Source organism: Micromys minutus (assembly GCF_963924665.1).
Source record: "Micromys minutus genome assembly, chromosome: 17".
NCBI lineage: Eukaryota > Metazoa > Chordata > Mammalia > Rodentia > Muridae > Micromys > Micromys minutus.
Genome location: NC_137952.1, coordinates 27,365,259 through 27,372,830, shown reverse-complemented (window position 1 = coordinate 27,372,830; position 7,572 = coordinate 27,365,259).

The window sequence follows — 7,572 nt, the reverse complement described above, 5'->3', positions numbered from 1 at the left end:
TTTCAACTAGCCTTGCAAAGAGTTTTCCCGGAGGGTGTTGAATCTGGAGGCCAAACTCAGCCTCCATTTCCTGTTCTTCACTCCAGAGCTGATAGGGAATTCTAGCCCAAGGGTGAACTTATTATCAGTACTTTGTTATCACTCAAACTGACTCCTTAGGCAAGTCATGGGCATGGCTTTCCTCATTCTAGCTGTAAGCCTGAGACACTTTACCATACTGTCAGCTAGTTTCCTGAAGGGAAATCCTACCACACTTTCCCTGAAGGGCATCCGGGTTCCCTGTTTTCTCCCTAATTTCACCCCCCCCCCCTTCTGGCTCTCAGCAATTCTACTTACAGGGCCTATTGTAAAGTGGCAGGCAGAACCTGTGGGATTCTGATCGTTTTATCTGCTATACAAGAAGGGTTAGTTTCTTGGTTCTTAAACCCACTCAGCCTCTCTCTCTCTCTCTCTCTCTCTCTCTCTCTCTGAGTATAGCATAGGAATGTGCTTCTAGGGGGTATGTAAGCAGGTGTGATCTTTGTGGAAGAGATGTGTAGGTGGGTGAGAGGGTGTGCATTGTGATTTATGAGGGAGGGTGTACGTTTGTGCAAATTCTAAATGTGACTGACGCTCTGTGGGTGGATGGGAAAAAAGTGTGTTCTTGTGTGTGTCTCTGTGTGTGTGTGTGTGTGACTGGAGGAGGATGGCTGCCTGTGCAAATGTATGCCTGCAAAAGTTCCCTTCCTTCTGTAAATGCATTGCTTGGAGGGAAAGTAATCAAATCAGCAGGAAATGTACTTGACCTAACAGAGAAGCAGCTGTCCCTGGAGTTCCTGTCCTCCGAACGGAGCCAGAGCCAGAGCCATTTATCTCAGGGGAGGAACATGCTACTGCTTGGGTAAAGGAAACACTGTGAAAGGAGGAGCTAGATGCAGACTCATATTATAGACACACCAAAGTTACACTATAGCATCTCCTTACTCCGTTAAATGGTAAGAACTGGGACTAGAGAAATGGCCCAATGTTTAGGTGCACTGTTGCTCTTGCAGAAGATCCCTGAGTTTGATTCCCAGATCCCACATGATAGTTCACAGCAATCTATATAACTCTAGTTCCAGGGGACCTAACATCTGCTTCTGACATCCTCAAGCACCAGGCAAACACATGACATGACACACATCACTGCTTACAGAAGCATGACACCAGATGCCAATTTCCAGTGTCCCAGAAAACAGCTATTTCAGCTTCTTTAGATTTGAGGCCTCTCTCCCCACAAGGAGAGGAACCAAGGTGAGCTTTGGGACACAACACCCTGACCTACACCCAAGTACCCATTCTTCCCCTAACTACTGGCTCATGAGTGTTAGCAGGTCCCACTCAAAGGGTGAAGAAGACCACAGACTATGATCCTTATCTCTTAATAGGCAAACATTGTTGCTTTTGGGGTTTCATAGGGAAAATAATGCCTCTAGTTGAATTTCAAGGGTGCTAGAAACTGTTGCTATGCCTACTAAATGCTAAGCAGAAGATCATGTCACTCCTTGCCCCACAGAAAATGAAATAGGAAGGTAAATTCCTAGAGGCAACTAGATGTTCCCTTATAATCTCAGGGAAACCTCAAATGATCAGATTTCTTCCCAGAACAGATTTAGGAATAAAAAGAGAAGGGGTAAGTGGGGGCTTTCTAATAGGTCCAAACGTGAAAGACAGATGACTCAGTGTCAAGAACACTTGCAGAGGGGGCTGGAGAGATGTTTCGGTGGTTAAAGCACCAGCTATTCTTCCAGAGGACCTGATTCAATTTTGAGCACCCATGTGACAGCTCACATCTGTCTGCAACACCTGCAGGGGATCTGACACCCTCACACAGATATACATGCAATCAAATCACCAATGTACATAAAATCAAAATAAACAATTTTTTTAAGAAGAAACACTTCAGAGGCCCCAGGTTCCCAGCATCCACAGGCAACTCATAGCCCCCTGTGGACCCAACACCTTCTTTCCTCCTTGGGCACCAAGCATACATGTGGTTTTCATACAAGCAGGAAAACACTCACATATAAAAGAAATATAAATAAAGGTTTTGAAAACAATTTCAATGGGGGAGGAGAGCCCTTGAGGGGAAGAATTGCATGTTTAAATGTATAAGTGTGTCTTATTTGTACTTATATATCATGCGGGTAGGGGACTTATGGAAGGGCTTGTATATGTGGCCATCAGAAGAAATCTTTATGGAATCAATTAGTTTTTCCATTTTACTTGAGTTCTGGGGATCAAACTCAGGTTTTCAGGCTTGCATGCTAAGTACCTGCTGAGCTATCTTGCTGGGCTCCCGATTGTCCTTAATTGTGTTCTGGTAAGGATTTTTTTCATCTCTAATTACCTTATTTACTTATTTTGTAGTGTATGTGTGTGTGTGTGCATGTTCCCAAGTTCACATGTGTACACATATGTGTGTGTCGGTCAACCTCAGACGTTGTTCCTCAAATACAGTCCACATTCCAATCCCCTGTTGAGACATCATCTCATTATGTAGCCCTGCCTGACATGGAACTCATAATGCACAGCAGACTAGCCTAAAACTCTCTAAGATCCAGCTCCCTCTACCTATGTGGTATTGGGATTAAAGGCATGTACCATGCTCTCAGTTCTATCTTCTTCTTTTTCTGAGCTGGGTATCTAAGTAACTAGGTAGCGAGCCTCAGAGATAAGCTTGTCTCTGCTTTCCCAGAAATGGGCTTAAAAGTCTGTTCACCACTGTGCCTAGCTTTTCAGCATGGACATTCAACTGTTCCTGCTGCCACATCTTTGCTCTCTGATGTGGCTGAGTAGTAAAGGGTACACTAGGCATGTTCTAGTGCCTGGGTTCAGTCCTCAGCAATTCCAACTCCCAAATGCTTAGAAAATTGTTACTTACAGGCATAGAAACTAAGTATGATATAGCATACTTGATATAATCTCAGGACAGAAAAAGAATGTATGGGGAGAAAATGAATATGTCTGTGTAAAGTTGATGGTCAATATTAGTAATTAAAATATGCCTTGTTAATATTACATATTTCCAGACATGTCAGACAGGCCTATCCCAGCTGTGAGGTGGAGTTCAGAGTGACTGGGCATCAGGATATGCAATTTTGAGACCTGAGCAGGGTTGGTAGTGGTAACACAGGCTGGTATTTTTGCTAAAGAAGCAGAGGCATGAGGGCCAGGAGTTGGAGGTCAGCCTGGGAGACACATTTTGGGCTTGGGCACAGTGGTTATTGCCTTTAATCCCAGCACTTAGAGGCAAAGACAGGAGGATTTCTGTGAAGCCCAGGCCAGCTTGGTCTACAAAGTGAGTTCCAGGACATCTAGGGCTATTAACCCAGAGAAACCCTGTCTTATAAAACAAATATATAAAAAAAAGCAACCAAAACTGTTGGGAATTGGTTCTAATGCTTTGAATTAATTGGGAATCTTTGTGTCTAAACGCTGAAAGTTGTTGTCCCCAATTGGTTTTTGATGGATCAATAAAGAGCCAAAGGCCAATGGCTGGGTGGAGAGAGAGGATTGGAACCTTTAGATTTGCACAGGTGAGGGAATGGGAGAAAGGAAAAGGGAATCTCCATGATTCTGAGAGAGGCTAGAGCAGAACAGATTTAGAACTGCAGAAGGAAAATCATCCAAAATGTAGGTGAGAAGGATTTAGGAGGGAAAGTGTGCTAGCCAAGGGGAGGATTAGAACTGCCCAGTCCGGCAGAAGAGATGGCTCACATGTTGAGAGCAGTGATTGCTCTTTCAGAGGTCCTGAGTTCAAATCCCAGCAACCACATGGTGGCTCACAACCATATATAATGAAATCTGGTACTCTCTTCTGACATGCAGATATATATCCAAATAATAAATAAATAGGGGCTGGAAAGATTACTCAGCTATTAAGAGCACTGACTGCTCTTTCAAAGGCCCTGAGTTCAAATCCCAGCAACCACATGGTGGCTCACAACCATCTGTAATGAGACCTGATACCCTCTTCTGGTGTGTCTGAAGACAGCTACAGTGTACTTATATGTAATATAAATAAATAAATCTTTAAAAAGATATTAAACAACAACAACAAATAAAAATGTTCCCACCTTGCTGGCTGATGCTTTTAAAAAATAAATAGATAGATAAAATAGACAGGTAGGTAGATAGATAGATACATAGATGGGGGGGGGGGAACGACTGCCCAGCCTTTGATCCACCAAGCACGGCATTTTAAAATTACCTGCGTGGCCTGCTGGAAGCCAACACTGTGCAGCCAAAACTACCCATACAGAATAGTGCATAACATGGTGGGCAAAAACTCATTTTAAAAATTATTTAGAGACTCTTGGATGGAACACACACAATTGATATAAATCTAGGTGGGGGGAAGAAATAGTTTCTCAACTAGTGGATTCCCCGGAAAGCTGTGAAGCTAGAACAAAGGAACACAGCCTCCAAGAAGCTGGGAGCCCCTGCGGTGCAGGGAGGCTGGCTGTTCCTGACCAGGCATTAGAAGGAAGGCCATAAGAAGCAGACAATAAACGCTGCCTGCCTCCAGCCACCAGATAAATAATGAATAGAGGTTTATGAATTTGATTTAATTCCTTTTAAGAACAGAAGGAAGAAGTTGAGAGTAAGTGAAACAAAAATGCTTTAAAGAAATTCAGGAGTCTTCTCAGGCTAAATACTCCAGATCTTTGAACATGGCCTATGCAAGGCCAGGCTAGGCTAGGGCTGGAGAGGTGGCTCAGTGGTTAAGAGCACACACTGCTGCTCCAGAAGAAGCTTTTGTGAAAGTCCTAGGGTATCAACACCTCCAGCCTGCACAGGCATCTACCCTCACATGCACACACCCTCAAAAGACACCCACACAGACATATCATTAAAATAACAATAAATCTGTAACCAACAAAGAGCCAGTAGGTTTAGTGGCTTGTGATATAATGCCAGCATAGAGGTAAGGGATTTTTCAAGAATTTCAACTACATAGTTAAGTTCCCAGGGAGCCTGGGCTGTCCTGTTTTAATGAAGTATTAACAAGAATATATGAATAAGGACCACACATTCAGCTTAAGGTAGTTCCTTAAATAATATTAATTTTTTTAAATTAAGATTTATGTATTTAGTGTATATGAGCATCCTGTCCTGATACACCAGAAGAGGGCGTCGGATCCAATTACAAATGGTTGTGAGCCACTATGTGGTTGCTGGGAATTGAACTCATGACCTTTGGAAGAGCAGAGAGTACTCTTAACCGTTGAGCCATCTCTCCAGTCCTTCTTAAATAAATTTAAATCTACAAGATTCTCCCTTCTCTTCTAGACATGCAGTTAATAAAAGAAACTGGCCACTGGCACAATTATCTACAATTAGATTTAGCTAATTGTATTCTTGGGTCATTGTATATTATGTTCCTGTATTACTAGTATTTTCTAGGTCATATTGCTTGACTGTACTCTTTAACCCCAGCTCTTGGAAGGCAGAGGCAGGCAAGATATCTGTGAGTTTGAGGCCAATCTGGTCTACAGAGTGAGTTCTAGGACAGCCAGGGCTACACAGAGAAAAAAGCAAGCAACAGTCTCAAAAAGCAAAACCAAACAAACAAAAAAAGAATCCTTAGACGTTTGAATTTCTAAGCCATCAAGAGGAAAATTGTGTGCAACTGTCTTCTTTAGTGATGCTAAGGTTTGTCAGCAAAGGTTGGGTGTGGTAGCTCCCAACAATGAGGGGTAGAGGCCCCAGGATCTGCAAATTCTAGGTCATCCGTAGTTGCTCTGCAAATTCAAGGCCAGCCAGACCCACATTTGACCTTGTAAAGTTTCAAGAACAAAACAGACTGAGATATAGTGTTCACCAGGATCTGTTCATTCATTCAGAACTGTGGCTTCCTCCTACCTTTCATTCTGCAGCTTTGTACAAGTTCTATCCTCACTTCCAGAACTTCTTAGTAGGTCTACTGTACTACTGTTTGAAATTGAAAGGCTGCCTAATCCCTAATAGCTGAAGTTTACAGATGTGACTGAGGCCTGGAGATTCCCTGAAGGAATACATAGGTGAGAGAGAGAGAGAGAGAGAGAGAGAGAGACAGAGAGACAGAGAGACAGAGAGACAGAGAGACAGAGATTTGGCTTCATTAAGTAGCCTGAGCTGACCTAACACTACAGCAATCCTCTGACTCCTGCACTCCCAGTGCTGGGATTACTGGTGCATATCACCAGGCCCAGTGTTATCAACAAGTCTTTCCATCGGCTGTCCTAAAACTATGATTTGCCAAGGGTAAGTATGTGTACAGGAATACATTGATTGTTGAACATCATGGGGGACAAAGACATGGACCTACACTCACAGGTCTCTCCAGTCCATCCCAGTGCACAGGACTTTTTATTTAGTCAAAACAGGGCATTGGGCTGGAGAGGTGGCCCATCAGTTAAGATTAAGAGCACTGACTGCTCTTGCAAAAGACCAGGGTTTGGCTTTAGCATCTGCAGAGAAGCTCACCGATTTTTTTCTCCAGTTCTAGGATATCCAATACCGTCTCAACATCTTCTTTTTAATTCCTTGGGCTCCAGGAATGCATGTGGCACAAATACATACATGCAAGCAAAACACATACTTTATAAATCAATACATATTTAAAACATTTTTTAAAGGAGCATCTGTTGTTCTTGCAGAAGACTTTCAAGATTCTCAGCACCCACAAGGTGGATCACAACTGTCTGTAACTCCAGTTCATGGGGATCTAACTCCTGGCTTCTCAGGGGACCAGGCATACATATAACGCACAAATATACATACAGGTAAACATGTATATTTAAAAGGAAATAAATACAAAAATAAGAAACAGGGTTTTGCCCATAGGTGGTAGCACACTCCTTTAATCCCAGCACTCAGGAGATTGAATTTGAAGTCCACCTGGTCCATAGAGTAAGTTCCAGGACAGCCAGGACTACACAAAGAAACCTGTCTCGAAGAAAAAAAATAAAACAACCAAACCAAACCAAACACAAAAATAGGGTCTCGCTGTGTAGCCCAGGTAGACATTGAATCTGTCAACCTCCAATATCAGTTTCCCAAATCTTCCATATCACAAGGCTGAAAGAACTTCCCTTGTGAAAAGAAAAGTTAGCGCCATAATGATTAGTGTAGGTGCTTGGGTTTCAGACCATCCAATTTCAGAAGTTCAGGGGGCAGAACTGATTGGTAAAGGTTTTACCAAGGTTCACTCTGGCTAGACCTTAAGGGGGAAAACTTTGGGGGGAGAAGGGCGGCAGGGATAAGGGTTGAATTTCCAAGAAGAGAGACTAGCAAGTACAAAGGCAAGATGCTTAGGATGCGGGTAACCTTGATGACAACCAGGGTCTTTAGACTTCTCACTAACACCCAATTCTTACAGCGCTATCAGGGAGAGTTGCTTTTTTTTTGGGTCCCCTCTCACAGTTACCTTCTCGCTCGTCTAAAAGTACATTGGAGAGGTCGCATTGGTTTATATGCGGACTTTTGTATGCTGAGTGCGGGCAGTGGAGTCGGAACACAGGATGCAGTTAAGCGCGGTGGTGAGCGCAGAAGGACATTTCTGTCAGT